The sequence below is a fragment of the Ochotona princeps genome, chromosome 21 (assembly GCF_030435755.1).
Source record: "Ochotona princeps isolate mOchPri1 chromosome 21, mOchPri1.hap1, whole genome shotgun sequence".
NCBI lineage: Eukaryota > Metazoa > Chordata > Mammalia > Lagomorpha > Ochotonidae > Ochotona > Ochotona princeps.
This window is the reverse complement of record NC_080852.1, coordinates 17808860-17826215: the sequence shown is the minus strand read 5'-3', so window position 1 is coordinate 17826215 and position 17356 is coordinate 17808860. Positions and strand designations below refer to the sequence as shown.

The 17356-nt window shown below is 39.7% G+C and overlaps 1 long non-coding RNA gene across 1 annotated transcript in view; it reads right to left on the bottom strand.

The window, feature by feature from the left end:
* The window catches only part of LOC131482873 (uncharacterized), a 363322-nt gene that overhangs the window by 306956 nt on the left and 39010 nt on the right, over positions 1–17356 (bottom strand). Inside the window, exon 2 of the long non-coding RNA XR_009247364.1 lies at positions 12578–12626. This is a non-coding gene — a long non-coding RNA (uncharacterized LOC131482873). The remainder of the gene's footprint in view (positions 1–12577; positions 12627–17356) is intronic.

Here is a 17356-nt window from a genome sequence, read left to right as displayed (position 1 = left end):
TGAATATATATGAGAATTCTTAACAACTCTTCTCATCCTGTCTTCTTAATGTCATTAAATGCAGGAGGGACACCAGAAGAGACAGAGCACTGGGATCTGAAAAAAATATATGTTTTTAAGACTGGCTTCTTGGAGTGCTGAGAGAGAGTTGAATGTCACAGACCGTAAGAAGTAAAATTATGAAAGAGTAGTCTGTGATTCACCTGATCATTATTTTTATCTGGGGCTATTCCTAAATATATGTCACACAGGAAGCACCCTATGCTATTTGCTTGGAAGGTCTTTCCTCTAATTCTATGCACCATTTCTTTTAGACATATACATCAGAGCTCACAAATTGCCCATCACAAAGAAATCACATGCTATTAATAGGGCTCTCCACTGTGGCTGACAGTGCAGGACAAACGGCGGTCCCTGATTTCTGGAATAATAATGGGGGTTCACAGTGAGAAGAGATACACTACCTAGAGGTTACCCCAAGAACTTTTGGAGCAAGCTCCTGAATGCTGATGCTTTTTGTCATACTCACCATGATACACCGTATGTTCAGACTCTGAATAGTCTCTCCAGTTTCTCAATTCTCTCATTATCTTCCTATTAAATTGGGTGCCCAATTTATAGAAAAAGCAAGTAAGAACCCGGTGTGATAGCCTTGTGGCTGAAGTCCACGCACCAGGATCCCATATAGGCGCCTGTTCCGATCCTAACATCCCTGCTTCCCATCCAGCTCCCTGCTTGTGGCCTGGGAAAGCAGTCGAGGATGACGGCCCAAAGCCTTGGGACCCTACACCCGTGAGGGAGACCTGGAAGAAGCTCTGGCTCCTGGCTTTGGACCGGCTCAGCTCTGACCGTTGCCCTCACTTGGGGAGTGAATCATCGGAGGGAAGATCTTCCTCTCTGTCTCTCCTCCTCTCTGTATACCTGGCTTTCCAATAAAAAAATAAATAGATCTTAAAAAAAAAAAGAAAAAGTGAGTCAGACTGAATGAATTAACTATGAATGAATGAATATAGATCAGCTTTGCAGAAAGGAGCATCAGCATGCCTGAAGCATCATCCCAATTTATTCCAGCCAGACCCAAGGTTGTCAAGGATAATCGAAAAAAATCCATTGATATCCTTCTGCATTTTCCGATAATTATAGGTGCATCTTCCTTGTCCTATTTGAACCAAGACTTGGTTTACTCTCCTACTCAATCTGCTTCCTTCTTAGAAACTGTGCGGCTTTGGTTAACTTGCTTAATCTCTCTGAACTTCTACTCCTTCATCTGCTAAGTAATGAACAATATCTGTTCTAAGAGTTTTTATAAATATCAAATGAGATATGCAGCCACTAGAGTGGAGTGAGTTGAGCTGCCACTTGGAATAACCACACCAAACATCACAGAATTCCAGTCTGAGTCCCATCACCTCTGCTTCCATTCTAGCTTCCTGCCAATGTTACCTGGGAAGTAGTGGATGATGCCTCAAATGCTTGGATTCCAGACAGTCACACTGGAAACCATGATAGAGTTCCAGGCTGCTGGCTTCAGCCTGGCCTACCATTGGCTGTTTTGGTCCTTCAGGTGTGAAACACTGATGGGACATACAATCAATCAATCAACCTCGCTTGCTCTCTCTCTCTCTCTCTCCTTGCCCTTTGCTCTTTCAAGCAGATTAAAAATAAATAAGCATTTACAAAAATGATTAAATGATTAAATGAGAGAGTTCAAGGAAACATTAATTACCTTACTGCCTGCCGTATACCAAAACCAACACATTAGCTACTCTTTTGGACCAGATCACAAAATTATGATAAATATCAACACAGAAATGGTTAATGTTGTTACAGTGTCACACTCACATATTTCATTCTGCTGTCTTCACATCTTACATTTACTAGTATCAAAGTTTTTCATGTTTACAGAGAAGATGGAACAGATCAGCAAGACCCAGTGACATTAATTAATGCAGCCTCATATGCAACCATTTTATATATATATACACACACACATATACACACGTGTGTAATATGTATGAAATTATGTAATACATATATTATGTATGTGTACATAATATATATGTATATTATATATATTATATGTGTGTATATATACATCTTAATTATAGTATCCTGAGTTGATACTGAAAACAATTCATTCCTATCTTTTAAAAATATTTATTTATTTTTATTGGAAAGTCAATATACAGAGAGGAGGAGAGACAGAAAGGAAGACCTTTTGTCCAGTGGTCCACTCCCCAAGCGGCCTCATTGTCCAGAGCTAAACCAATCCGAGGCCAGAAGCCAGGAGTCTCTTCCAGGTATCCCACGTGAGTGCAGGGTCCTAAGCTTTGGGCCATCCTCGACTGCTTTCCCAGACCACAAGCAGAGAGCTACTTGGGAAGCAGGGCCGCCGAGATTAGAACTGGCGCCCATATGATCCTTGCATGTTCAAGGTGAGGACTTTGGCCGCTAGGCTATCGTGCCAGGCCATCATTCCCATTTTTGAAGCCCTTGAAATTTTCACTTATTTCTCCCTCTGACTCTCCTCTACTTAGAACACTCATAGAGAGAACTTCCCTTGTATCTAAACCAGGAAGATGAGCAGCTACAGCCACGGAGGGGATATTGAGGATTTGATGCCTCTAATATTTTTCAGACAGGAAATATTCGCCTAATGCCTCCACCAAGGAGATGGTAAACTGCTCCGACATTTCAGCTGTTGCCCCTCCAAGCAGATTCCCACTCCCATCGGCTAACACCCTCTCTGGGCAGACATCTGCTTGTGTTTATGGTTATTCATTGTGACTGGCTATGCACAGACTACGCCTTTGGTGTTAAATCAAATGGCCCCATAAACCCCTAGCCCAAGACAGCCGGAATATACAGACACACATTAAATAAGACACAGGCAGGAAAACGACACAGCCTTTCTTGAGCTGCAGAGACTTTAACCCAACCTGCTAGAGTCCTGTGGATTCCCAATATGGGATGACTCAGAGCAAGGAACTCAGGTGAACAAGCTGAAGCCTTTCAGGGTAAGAAATTTTCCCAGAACAGCTTCTGTGGGTATCAGTGAGCAAACACACCAGCAAACAACAAAGAATTATCTTGAACTACAAGTAGCAGCCTGCTTTTTCAGTGCCAGGGTCAGTTGCTGTCCCTCTGAGTTGAGCCTATCCATTGTAATTCTACACACCTCTGCCCAAGAACACACAAAGGGAAAATCCCCCTTCTTTATCTGCGACAGTCTAAATTACCCAGCCTCGGTGGCAGAGGTGGGGGTGAGCAGTGGAAGGGAACAGATAATGACCTCAAGAGGTTTCCTCCAGCCCTCAGCAGCCATGAGAATGAACTTCTGTTGAAACAAGGGGAATCTGCCTTTTCTCAAAAAGGCAGTTAGGCACAGTCACATAGTCGGAGTGAATTTAACAACTCCAGAAAGAGCAGCACATTTCCGCTACTGACATAACTGTACTGAAAAATCAACCTGTGACTCAAGGGGAAATGAAAAAAAACACAACTGGTGATTTCTAGCATAGCATCCAATCTTCATTTTTGTGCTCCCTCAATTCTTAGTTCAAGTACAACCAGACTTTTTCAATCCCTGAAAGAGGAAAAGGATTAAGTAAGCAGGATGCTTTCTGAGTTTTGTGTAGCATATGTTCATAAGCTTTCCTTTTGTCAGGTTGATGGATTCATTCTGGAGTAGGGTTAAGCCGGAGCAAAGCAATTGGGCATCCTTGCATTTGCTTTATCATAAGAAGCAAGCACAAACTGCAGGGGCCACCCCAACCTGCAGGGCCACACAGCTTCCCAGAACCCTGAGGGGGATGCTGATTATTTCCTTTACAGGAACATTCAAGCTGAGCCATGCCCTTTGCAAAACAGCAAATGAGCTTCATTCCAATTATCCTCGGGCAAGTAGTGGCCAAGGGGAGGAGAGTGATCATTATCATACAAACTTAATTTCTAACCAACTTCCACAATCAGCCTGCTCTTGTGAAAGTCAGGCAGGCATGGACTTCATGGTCAGCCTTCCAATCCTATCCCAGGCAAGGGATGCAATTCAGCAGCAGAAGAGACCTGCCAAATCCTCACATCCACTGCTGCACACTGTGTCCATAGAAAGAACACAGTGCAATCCTTAATGATGCAGAATTATTAATATTCACACTATTGTGTTATGTGGTAAAAGCAATATGTACCATTTACTTAACAACCCTTATCCACAGAGAGAACTAACTGAAAAAAAAGATTACCCTGAAACCCTTGGAATCATCTACAGGCAGTAGGTTAGGAGCAATTTATTTGTTTGTTTGTTTTCCCCTTGACTGATCTGGTTTCCAAATATTCTAAAATGCTACTTTTGTAATATAATTAATATAGCTATAAAATGATTTTAAAATACAGACTGCTATTTACAAAAAGTTAATTTGAAAAACAAAGAAGCACTTTCACTAAAACAATATAACTAGCAATGTTAAGCAAAAAATAACATCATGTCTCAAATTCAACCTTATTATCATCATCACTACTGCTTGAGAACCTGCTATATGCCTTTCCCTGTAAAACCTTATTGGTATCAGACTAAATAATCTAGGTGGTAACTAAATTATTCATATCATTAGGAACGTGTAGGTATTACTATTGAAGTTCTAAAAGATCTGAAAAGTGATATTTAACAGGGGTGTTAATCCATCTGCCCACCCTATATTCTACCTTTCTGAGGAGTGTTACAATTCTGCCAGGTAGGATTAAGCAGAACTAAGCAGGCAGCCAGGCAGGTGGACCCTGTGCCCTGAGCCACAACATACTCCAACAAAGGTGGGTACATGATTTGCATCACGTCATTCAGGCTCTCCCCAAGGCATAAGAAAAAGGAGGGTAAATATTTTAGTCTCCATCCACCTGAGTTGGTTGGAAGGATCTGCAGGGATGGCCACATTGGACCAGATATACAGAGAGGCCAGGTTGTAGAGGAAACACTAAGAGATTGATAGAGCAGACACTGATAGAGCAGACTGATAGAGCAGATTCATTCATTTGTCCCACTCTCATTAGTTCTTGAGAATCTATCACGTCCTGTCCTATGCCTCCAGAGGCTAACCATGCAACCTGACCTTAAATCAGTCAAGGTTCCTTCCATCTTTTATAGTTTTGTCGCTTTTCTTATGTCCTAAAAGCAAATCACCCATAACATACAGTTGTAACGTTTAAAACTCTGTACACTCTTACCTCATTCATTACAGACTAATTCTCTCTTGTTGCCATTCTTCAGATCACAACATCAGCATCACTGTTTCAGAAAATACTTCCTTGACACCTCTCAATGAAAAGGCCTGCTCTGCTTAATTCCTGAACATTCCTATATAGATCTTAACACAACTTTCAACCATATTTTTGCATTTCTGACTTACCAGTTATGATGCCTCCCTTTCTGGAGTATAAATCATCAGGAGGAGTTAAACTTTTTGTCACTCACACAAGCATATTCATGGCACATAACAGGGAATTTTTTTTAAAGATTTATTTATTTTTCTTGGAAAGGCACGTTTACAGAGAGAAGGGGAGACAGAAACATCTTCTACTCCCCAAGTGGCCAAAATAGCCAGAGCTAAACTGATTTGAAGCCGGCAGCTAGGAGCCTCCTCCAGATCTCCCAAGTGGATGCAGGGTCCCAAGGCCTAGGGTCATCTTTCACTGCTTTCCCAGGCCACAAGCAAGGAGCTGGATGGGAAGTGGAGCAGTTGGGTCTAACTTGCAGAGGGTAGATCACGGGAACTTCTCAGCGACCAAGATCAGATAAGCCAATAACCTCACAATAAACAAACATATAAATAACCTACTGATTCTAATTCTCCAGAGAATTCTAATACAAGCCCCAACTTTATTGGGGCACCCTTTCTCCTCAAATCTGTATGTCCAAGGAAAGTTAGGTTATCCCAGTTATAGGACATATCCCGTTTAAAATAAAGGCAGGTTTATAGGCCTTGAGCCCACAGGGTAGCTAGTCATGAATAAGCAATTAAAGCGTCCATCTCCACCTCTCTGCCAGGTATATCTCAGCCACCTGCAACTGTAAGAAGTCCATTTACTTCATGAGTTGACCAGATATTTTATTTTTTCCTTAATCTAGGAAGGAGTACATGGAATTGGCTAGACAGGATCCCAGGGAAGCCTGCTGCATGTTGCAACAATGGATCTTTGCTTTTATGCAGTGTCACACAAGAATACATTATCCTTTGCCAACCAATGTTGTCATGTCTGCAAGTAGCTCCCAAAAATGAAATAGCTATGTTAGGTCAATGGAAGCAGTCAGGCTAAAAATAAAGTCAATGCACAGAGAGTGGCAAAGTAAAAGAGCAGGAAATAGGAATTTTAATGGCATTTGCTGAGCCACTGAATCAATAAAATTTGGAGCTACAACACTCCTGCTCCATGAGGTCTTATAACTTGAGGTATGTTTCTTAATCTGATGGGTTTTACTTTGTGGATTTTCAAATGTAAGCTGATAGAACAATTCATAAAATAATTTACAGTGCTTAGCAATCAGACAACAGCCTAGTGCCCAAAATCCTCTTCCTGCTGCACAGTGACAAGTATCAAAGGTACCCTAGTGGGTCACCAGTTGCTTGGCACTAGGGAAAAGTTGATTTCAGTTGAATCCCACTCAGAGCCAGGATTCTGTAATGCCTTCCCATCAATCACAACATAAATGGGGCTCAGCAGGCAGACAGAGAGGGTAGGGAAACTTTTTTCTTCTAATTGTCTTGTTCTTTAAATCACTATGAGTGGATCTGTTGTTTTTTGCAGCCAAAAACATCTTCAGTAATAAATCTATCTTCACATAAATTAGCAGCAAACTTATGTGGCCTTGTCCTAGCAAAAAGGAGAAAACCCAGTGCAAAGATTCAAATATCTGTCCACATTGCCCTAAATCCTCGATCATGGATCTTAAGTGTCTTCTTCCCAAAATGAAACGAGATGCCAGAAAAGGGATGTGATCATCTGACACTCTCGTGACAGTCATAAAGCACCACATGAAAGAGGAGGTATCACCATGTCTCAGAGTCGAACTGCGGGCAACATAATTTAAAAGCATCCAATTATACCTTTTCTATCCTTCCTGAGGATACTTTTTCCCTTCTCAGGAGCTTCAGCAAAACGCTTTCTCTTTGTTCCAGAGGCATGAGTAAATATGAGCAGAACATACTAGAACGCAATCCTATATACCCTCAAATCCAGCCTCCTTTAAGGAACTGTTTTTCCAAAAGCCTAGATTTATTGAAGGGTTTAACACAGGCAGAAAGAATAAAGATAATGACCAATGTAGGCTGCTGTGTGCTGCTCCAAACTATTCTGATTCCTCTGATCACATGTAGGTGGACAGCTAATATTGAGCAAGAATTGGACTTTTGGGCCAGGCATTTGGCCTAGGGAATAAGAGGCCGCTGAGGATACCAACTTTGCATCCTGAAGTGCCTGGGTTCCATTCCAGTTCCACTTCCAGCTTCCTGCTAACACATACCTTGAAAGGCAGCAGGGAGTAGCTCAAGTACTTGGATCTCAGTCACCTATCTGGGAAACCTAGATTCAGTTCCTGGTTTGTGCCTGTGGGGAGTGAACCAACAGATGGGATAACGCTTTTTTCTTTAATCTCTTTGTCTTTCAAATAAAATAAACAGATCAATAAGAATGTTTTGAAAAAATATGATTTAAAAAAAAAACCTGGAGGCTTTCTTCTTTTAAAGTCGTGAAGGTCGGCATCCTGCTTGTGAAAGAATGTCAGGGGTAGGGACAGGGTGAAAGTGATTCCCCCAAACAGTTCCTTAAAGTAGATGCTAGATAGCATCACGCACTAGTCTCTGAGCCTCATTCACCTTATTGCACTGATGGAGTGGTATGGCCAGTCCTACAAAATACTTAGACTCGTCCGAAGACTCATTCCTCTCCATCGGACAATGAGATGGCAGCCAGCACTGCCTCAAGGGACTTACTTAACTTAGGAGAATTCCAATGGAGCAGAAAGTAACTACCACATGCGTGTATCCCCCAGGCTGACAAAAGCCTGCTTGGCCATCAAAAACATTACCTGAAAATAAGGTGGCACTGCTAACCAAACAGGAACTGAAAATGTAACAAGAAAACAAGCCCCTTATCAGCCGGCCTGAGACCAACAGGCAGCTCCCCCCGATTCTTTATTCTTCTTATTCTTGACTCCTTCTTTATAATCTTCTCTTAAAAAAGAAAGTGAAAACACTTTCATTGAGCAGGGCATAAGTTCTTGAGACTCGGCAGAATGCCACCCCCTTCAACTGTTGACAGAATAAACTTTCTCTTTTCTCTATTCTCAAACCTTATCCTCACTTTAACTGGCACTAAGAACAGGGCCAAAGCTTTTGGTAACGTGGGTTTTTGATGGAGATGGTGAGGGTATGCTGGGAAAATGAATTCTGGAGCTTTGAAGCCACAGTGTAGGCTGCAGCCTTCTTTACACAGAGCAAGATCACATGATAATATATAGAGAGAAACCCCTTAGGACGACCAATGTGTACCAAAGTTTGGAGGACCGTTTCTGTAATAGTCTGTTCTATGGCAGACCTGCAGCAGCACTTTTACATTAATAACCCTAATTCAACAAGAACATGAAACACTTGGAGAATTTCCCAACATTTGCGGGGTGGGGTGGGTTGTGGATTTAACCAAGCATGCATGTACGAATGCATGATGTTAACCACGCACGAAACACTCAAAACAATTTTTCAAATTTAATCCTTTATGTAAGAATATAAACTCAATTTTTTTTAATTGGCATCATAGCTCTCAAAGCACACTGTTACTACCTGGCCAGGTTCCATTTCGTATTCAATCATTTATGACTCCAAGTCCTACTAAATAAAAAAGTGAAAACTATAAAACAGACTGTTCCATAGTTAATGACCATTATTAAATATTTTTAAAACATTCAAATGGTGATAGCAGATTACTTTTATTTTTCCTCTTAATAATGCCACACCCACTTACGAAAATGTGTTTTTCTCAATGTGCTAAGAATTAATAAAGCTTGAATTAGCAGGGAAAAAAGTACCCAATTTGCATGGCACTTTAAGTGCTGACATTCCCAAATAAAATGGAGCATTTTCAAGTCTCACATGGGATGAAAAGTGACAATATTCTTGGAGGAAATATTCTCTAATAATACTTACCTACTTTCAGAGGGTGCTGGCTGGGAAGCTCTATTAACACCAAGGGAACACTTTTAGATCTTCAAATAAAAGCACTATAGAAATGCAAAGTATTATTATTATAGTTCTGAAATAATTTCACACCTAGGGATGAGAAAACCCCAGGCCAAATTTTACAGCTTCTTTCCTGTCTGATAAACAAAAAAAAATGCCACAAGCATGGGGAGAGGATGGAAATCAAACAGAACAAAGAGAGCAACATTTCTTTCATACTATTATACAACAGTGCTCCATATGTAATTTTAGGGAGCTCTAAAGGAGAAAACAATGAGTCCTTTGAAGGTTAAGGTTAAGAAGCGACCATACTCTCATTGCTTTTGAAGCAGATAAACTGACACCCAGCCACACAGGAAAAAGTCACTGAAAACACTACAGAGCACAGTATCTACCAAAGCACTTGTCAAACTTTAACAATGGCCAGATCTACCATTAACTAACCACTGGGCTAGTATGACATTTCCTAAAAGCAATACAGCAGCTGGTCTGAGAGACACTAGGAATTCTACTCAGACACAGAGACAGCCAGCAAGACAGGCAAGTGCTACCGCTGATGGTGGTAATGGTAATAATGGTGATGATGATCATAACCACAGCCATGATGATGATAATGATACCTGTGTAATGACAGGACACACAAACCAGTTGGCAAAACTGGGAAGCATTGTTAGAAGAAAGAGGCTCAAGGAGCCCAAGGTAACCTATAATGTAAGCAATGGAGAACATCAGTAGATAGATAACACAGAGGATAGGGAACAAGGACTGCTACAGTAGCACTATCAGACCAGGACTCCCACCCAGGACAAGGGAGAATCCCTTGGCTACAGATTCAGAATCTATAGAAGGATCATACACTTAACCTAGGTTGCAGTCTTACACCTAAAATGGGTTGAATGTAGGCCCTGGTTATAGTTCCATATGACTAATTACCTCTCTTGGAAATAAAGGTGCAGTTAGGAAAGGATGATACAAGACAAAAAAAAAAAAGTAGGCTTTCAAATTCCTAAAGAATGTAACCACCATTGACTGCTAATTATTTAAGACTCTAATTCCTTAAGACTATACTAATCAGCACATGACCATACACAAAGACATTTTTCCAGGTGCCTACAAAAATTTTCACTTCAAAAAGTCTCACTTGCCATACAACATCAAACTTAACTTTTCCCTGTTCCAATGAAACTGTATCACATAATACAATGTAATCAATGAATAAAAAAAAAATTTAAAAAAAATCCTAAGGCACCAAGCTCAAGGGAAAAAAAAAAGAGCAGATTTTGAAAAATAGATGATAAATACACACAAATGCTAATGTTGTTGATGATGGTGATAACAGTAATAATATTAACAAAAACAGCAACAGTCAACATTGGTTGAGCATTCATCACGGGCAAGGATTTGTTCTAAACCCTTGACACATAATAATTCATTTTGTCTCCACAAAACTGTTATAAAACACACTATATTATTACCCCATTGCACAGATAAGGAAACTAAGATCCAGAGGAAGTTAATAACTTATCCATAGCCTAACAGCTATTAAGAACCAAAATAGGACTACACACATACCTGATTCCAGGGTACCAATTCAACAAAGGACTGTCCCTCAAAGGAGACAAAATGGACTGCACCAGGGTTAAAACACTAAGACAGATGTAAGCACCAAATCTGTATCCTTAGATTGTAAAGTTCTCAAGGTATTTGCATCATCAACTCCAATATGATCATTTACCTTTAAAAGCTACCAGGTACCCCTTTATGCATATTTTTAAAGATTTATTTATTTTCATTGGAAAGGTTGGTTTACAGAGAAAAGAGACAAAGAGAAAGATCTTCCATCCACTGGTTCACTCCCCAAGTGGCTACAATAGCCACAGCTGAGCCAATCCAAAGCCAGGAGCCAGGAGCTTCCTCCAGGTCTCCTGCACAGGTACAAGGTCCCAAGGTTTTGGATCATCCTCCACTGCTTTTCCAAACCACAAGCAGGGAGCTGGATGGGAAGCGGAGCAGCTGGGACATGAACTGGTGCCATTTGGGATACTGGCAGATATAAGGCAAGGATCCAGTCACTAGGCTATTGTGCCAGGCCCAGGTACCCCTCCCCTTTTTTAAGATGTGGCTCAACATCCCAGAGACATGTAAGTTATATGGTTGGAAATATGAATTATCTATTTCTTAAAGTGTGATTTTCTACACTAATATCCAACCACTACAGCAAAATTTTAAGCAAGCTGGCTTTCACACAATAGAATATAGCTTTCCCAAAGCAGGTCCTCAAAATGGAGTTTTAACAGCTTGTGTTTTAGTTACTCAATGGGGTTTTGGTCTAATTTCCTTGTGAAAATTTGCTTTACCCTCAAAATATACCTTAACACTTGATATGTAGATCTGTCATAAAGTTAGGAATAACTTAAAGTATAAGGTAAATCAAAATGGCTTTTCAAGTTTAACTAAAGTGGTCACAGTTATGATTACTATAATAAAAACAACAAGGAAAAAACCTTAAAATTGTCAAAAACATAATTGATGATGAAAACAAATGTAAAATTATGGCATATATCACCCTGGCCACCAAAGACTCTTGATGAAAGTGCAGCCTTATAATTCCCCAGAATGAATTCTCTAAATTAAAATACTTCATGCAGAACAGAAATTAAACAATGAATCAAAGAATAATGCAATACAGAGGTGTGCTTATAAATATACCTAGCAAAGAGGAAACAATTACATTTTTACATGTAAAAACCAACTCCATTTTAATGTTTTGCAGGAGACTGAGTGGGCACTTTTTCGATTGCTTCCAGCTTGGAAGTTCATTTCCTGTAACTCACTTAGGGTCCAGAGTGACTAGGTAGAATGAAATTAGTTACACCAATAGGGTCAACTTTCTCCCTTCTACAAAACTTACTTTGCCACACAACTGCACAACTGACTTCTGTGATAAATTTCACCCAGCCCAATTGAAATGCCACTCTGCATTTTATTTTAAATGCTTTATTTGGTCAGGTGGTTTTATTTAACTATTGACCAGAAGCGGTACAAGTGCATTCTTTTTCCATGTAGCATTAATCTTAGTAAACTTAGTTCCATTGGAATGTCTTAACTGCCGGGAAAAAAGCAAAAGTCAGCAAGCACACAATTGCATTTGGCTACCCTCAGCACATCATTTTATTTCCTCTTGCTCTCTGCTAACTATTGCTCAGCACTTTTGCCTATGAGGGAGGACAAGCAGGTGGTTAAGGAAGCTGTACTGTCAGCTATATCTTTAATCCAAGTGTTTAAATCTCTGAATAAAAGAAAAATCAATGTTGTAAAGGCAATGTTTGTCAAGGCCATGTAATAAATACACTTACCTTTACAGACTACTCTCCATGGATTTCCCTTCTTTGCTGAGCTTCAAAGCTACAAAAGATAAAAACAAAAGACTGAGTTGTCTGCTAGCAGAAGACATGCTTTCTCTCTCTCCCTCTCTACATAGAATTTACATATGCCACAGAATGTGGTGCTATCAATTGAATCACACCCATCTGATCTAATCTATAAGTAGATCCTTTGGGGTCTGAAGTCCTCAACAGAATGGGAACAGCTATAAAGATGAAAGACAAAATAAAACAACAGCACAGCACACAAGAGGAATTTATTTTCTTATTCTTTCTCTTTTTTTTTTTTTTTTTTGCCATCCTTCTTAAATGCTCTATTTCTACTTGCTTGAAAAAAGTTTTATTTGGTGGAGGCTATTCCAATGTTACGTGGTTCATGATCAGTCCGTCCAATCAGAGTCTCACCACTTAGTTCCATGCTAGAACTTAATGTATGTGCAGGCTTACAGGTACAGTCACCATTTCTCGTGGTGCAGCGTAATCTTCTCTGAAGAGATCCACAAAACACAGAAAACTGCAACTGCACATTTCAAATAAAATTCTGACTTCACTTCAGCTCACTGTGATCAAAACATGGATGTACTCACCACACACAAGTCAAAAGGAGAGAGCTGTAAAATTATAGTCGGTAAACAACAGTAATAACACGCGGATTAAAGGAATTGATTCTAGAGTGCTCCCACATTACTCAGATGGCGGCTCTACAGTTGAAAGTAATAGGAATGTGCCTCTTTTTCTCATTTCTGGCTAGTTCTTAACGTCTCCTAAAGGCATAGTAGTTGGGAATAACCAACTACTCCACAGTTTCCCTGTGGTTCTTTTATTTCCTTCCACATCCTAGGCAATTGCTGTGGCTCTTCTGAGGTTATTTCCTGTCACACTCCCTGATTACACCAAAAACCTTATAATCATTGATGCATGGCAAACAAAAACCAGGCCAAACTAATGGGCTATGATGTAATCTAAAGCCTGCCCACAGGATACCATCAGAAATAGAATAGGTACCAGGAGTACCTATGTACATGGATTGCAATATGTTATAAGAAGCATCATTTGGGGAAAATTAGGGGAAAATGTGTAATACTGCTTTCTGATATCTGAGAAATTTAGAGTCTGATAATATGGAAATTCAGGTGAATCCTTTTCTACATCAAACACTTAGAAATGCTCAAGAAAATGTGTATATATTCAAATATACATAGCTCAGAGGAAAGAAAAAAGAGCAACATGAAAAGATAATAGATGTAAATTTTCTGGAATGAGAGGCATTAGTGCCATTGAAAAAGCACACCAAGACTTCTACAAGTAAATACAAAAGCAAACAGACATTTAGATATATCTGAATGAGAATGCAGAACATCAGAGACAGAAAATCTTTCAACCAGAGGGGAGAAAAATTTCTAAAAGAATAAGTCATCAGAGAAAATAAAGCATGACAGCAAGACACTTATTCCATTACTACGGAATAACATGTTCAAAGCTCTAATAGGGAAAAAGTTCAGCTAAAATTCTATACTCATGCTAAACCCATCATTCAAGAAGGACAGAAAAATAGACATTTTTTGAGGAGGGGGAAGACTGTTCACTGCTCACAGTAGTTTAATTTTGCTGAGAATAATACTGAATGATATAAAGATATATGTGAATAAAAAGAAAATGGGGTCCAATGCGACAGCCTAGTGGCTAAAGCCTTTGCCTTCTTGCATGTGCCCGGATCCCATACGGATGTTGGTTCTAATCCCAGTGGCCCCACTTCCCATCCAGCTCCCTCTTTGTGACCTGGGAAAACCACCAAGGATGACCCAAAGCACTGGGACTTTGTACCCGCATGGGAGACCCTGAGGAGGCTCCTGGCTCCTGACTTCAGACTGGCTCAGCTCTGACCGTTGTAGAAGTTTGAGGAGTGAATCATTGGACAGAAGATCTTCTTCTTTGTATATCTCACTTTGCAATAAAAAAAAACATAAATCTTAAAAAAAAGAAAGAAAATGATCCCAGAATGAAGGAGTTAGGAACAGGAAGGTGAATAGAGAAAATACCAACATAACAGTAAATCTAACTAATAATGGTTATTGATTAATGAATATTTAACTTTGGTTTAAAAAAATACAGCAATTACAATCAATTGTTAGGGTTTACAAATAAAATGAAACTGACTAGTTTACCAGATTTATGTGGAATAACTGGCAGGTAACAAATCACTTATAAGGCACACAGAAATATGATTATGTTGTTACAGATAAGCACTAAAGTTACTGAGTAACTTATTAAGGATAATTAACACTTCATTATTCTACTGTACCAGAATACCTAGAGACCCTTAAACATACTCTCAGCAATATTTGTACAAAAAATATTCAGAGTACGCACTGCAGAGCAATAATTCTTCTAACATTCTTACACATAAATTATTACATGATTTTGAAAAAAATCAGTGAAATTGTTACTTTCATCAATGTTCACATTCATGCTTCTCAAAATGCAATGTGAAACAACAAAAACAGCAAGCTCCAGGAGGCTATAGATACTGTTGTTCCATTTGCACAGCATCTAAAGAGGCAAATAAATAACTATACACATATATATATATGTATATATACACTGATAAAGAAACTCAAGGAAAGAACCTTCGGGGTTGGCTGTGGAATACAGAATGTTCCATTTCTAAGTCTGGTAGGAGATGTCTCTGGATGACGAGTTATTTAGTTTCTTGAAACCACAGTTACACTATCAAAAGCTTTTCTGTATATACACCCTATTTCATAATATTAAAATATGCAACAAAATTTACCAAAAGGATGGAAATTTCCAGACCAACAGAGGAAGGTATATGTAGCGAAAGAGAAAATTCTTTAGAGAAGTCTACAGCAGAAGTGAGGAAAAAAGAAACAAAAGCATGATGAATGGAAAACACAAAAGAAAGTAACTTTAAAAAGTTTAAAAAAAAATCAGTAACCAAAGTAGGTAAACACAGTTGCTAAAACTTTTCAAAATGCATTTTCTTTTACCTGGCTATGTGATACTTTCAAAGAACACATCAAAAACTGAAAGAAGGTCTGAAAGTAAAACGTTGGAAAACTGCACATCAAGCAAATAAGAATCAAAAGACAATGCTGATGGAAATCATTAACCCTGGACAAAACTGAAATCAGCAGTAATGAGAAAATAAGTTTTAAAGTAAATTTTCTTTTAGAACGTAAGAACCTCAAACATGGCAAAATAAAAATAATAATGTATTAACTCTCCTGATTTCTACATTTCAGGAGTTCTGGCAGGGTGTAGCAGGTGAGCATTCCTGCAGGACACAATGCCTAAGGCCTCAGCTAGAACACTTGAGAGTTACAGCCTGAAGTCCTCTGAAGCTCTGCCCTCACATACAAAGCTGCCAGTTGTTGCTGAGGATCAGCCAGGACTATAGCTGCAGCCACAAGCTGGCATGTCTCCATTCACTCTCTCCATGTGGTTGGAGTCTCCACACAACATGGTGGCTCTGTCCCAAAGGCACAGGTTCCAACGTACATGCTGTATTTTTTATGATCTAGGCTCAGAAGTCATGTATCACCATTCATATTCTAGTCCACTGGCCAGGAAAGCCACAATCCCCACTCTGAGTCAGAGACAGAAAACAAAAAGATCTTTCCTCCTTCACTTAAAGGATTGTTAGTCACGCTGTAAGAGTAGCACATGGTGCTGAATAAATGTTTGGGTACAAAAAGTACCGGATTTCTGCATTTTATACAAGCCACACACAGAACATGAAAAATCTTTACCAGATATTAAGTCACAAAGGTAATTTCAACAAATATCCAGAGGCCAGCACCCTGGAGTAGCAACTTAAGCCTCCACCTGAGGCACCAGCATTCCACGTGGGTGCCAGTTCGAGTCCTGACTGCTCCACGTCCATCCAGCTCTCTGCTGGTGGCCTGGAAAAGGAATGGAAGAAGGTGTATGTGCTTGAGCCCTGGGAACCTATGTGGGAGAACCAGTAGATGTTACTGGCCTCCGGTTTTGAACCGGGCCACCTCCTGCCATTGTGGACGCTTGGGAAGTGAAACAGAGGGTGGGAGATCTCTTTGCCTTTCCTTCTCTCTCTGTAAATCCACCTTTCAAATAAAAGCAAAACAATTTAAAAAATCAAACAACAAATATCAAAGAGACAATATTCTCTTACCATCATGCAATAATACTGGAAAGAAATTATAAAATTAGATTTTCTTTAATGACTGAAACTTGCCATGTTCACGACAGTTTCTCTAAGTTGAGTGTAGACTGAATCCCACCGCATGAGGTCCAAAGGCGCAGTCAAACATCACTGATTTGGTTGTGGATGTATTGAATTCGGAGTGTCTTAAGCACAGTTGTCAATCTGGGTTTGGAGTCCAGAGAGAAGGCATGGCAGTGGAGAGCTAGAACTGAGTTGGAAGTAGCTGCTGTTGCGAACACAAAGGTGACTGCACAGTCGAGGAGAAAAGGGCCTAGCACAGAACATTTAGGAAGTTCAACACTGTGGTGAGGAGAAAGCATCCCACATCCAGCAGAATAACTCATTGCCCGGAAAGTGCAAAAAACAGTCACAGAAAGGTCAAGCGAACACTAAAATGTCCAATATGAAGATCATTAAGCAATATTTTGTGGATTGATAGAAGCAGAGTTCAGTTTGGAACTGATTAAGAAATAAGTGGCTATCCTTAGACAAAAACAATGGGTAAGGATAATCCTACATAACTTGGTTGTGAAGGGGAAGAAAGAAAG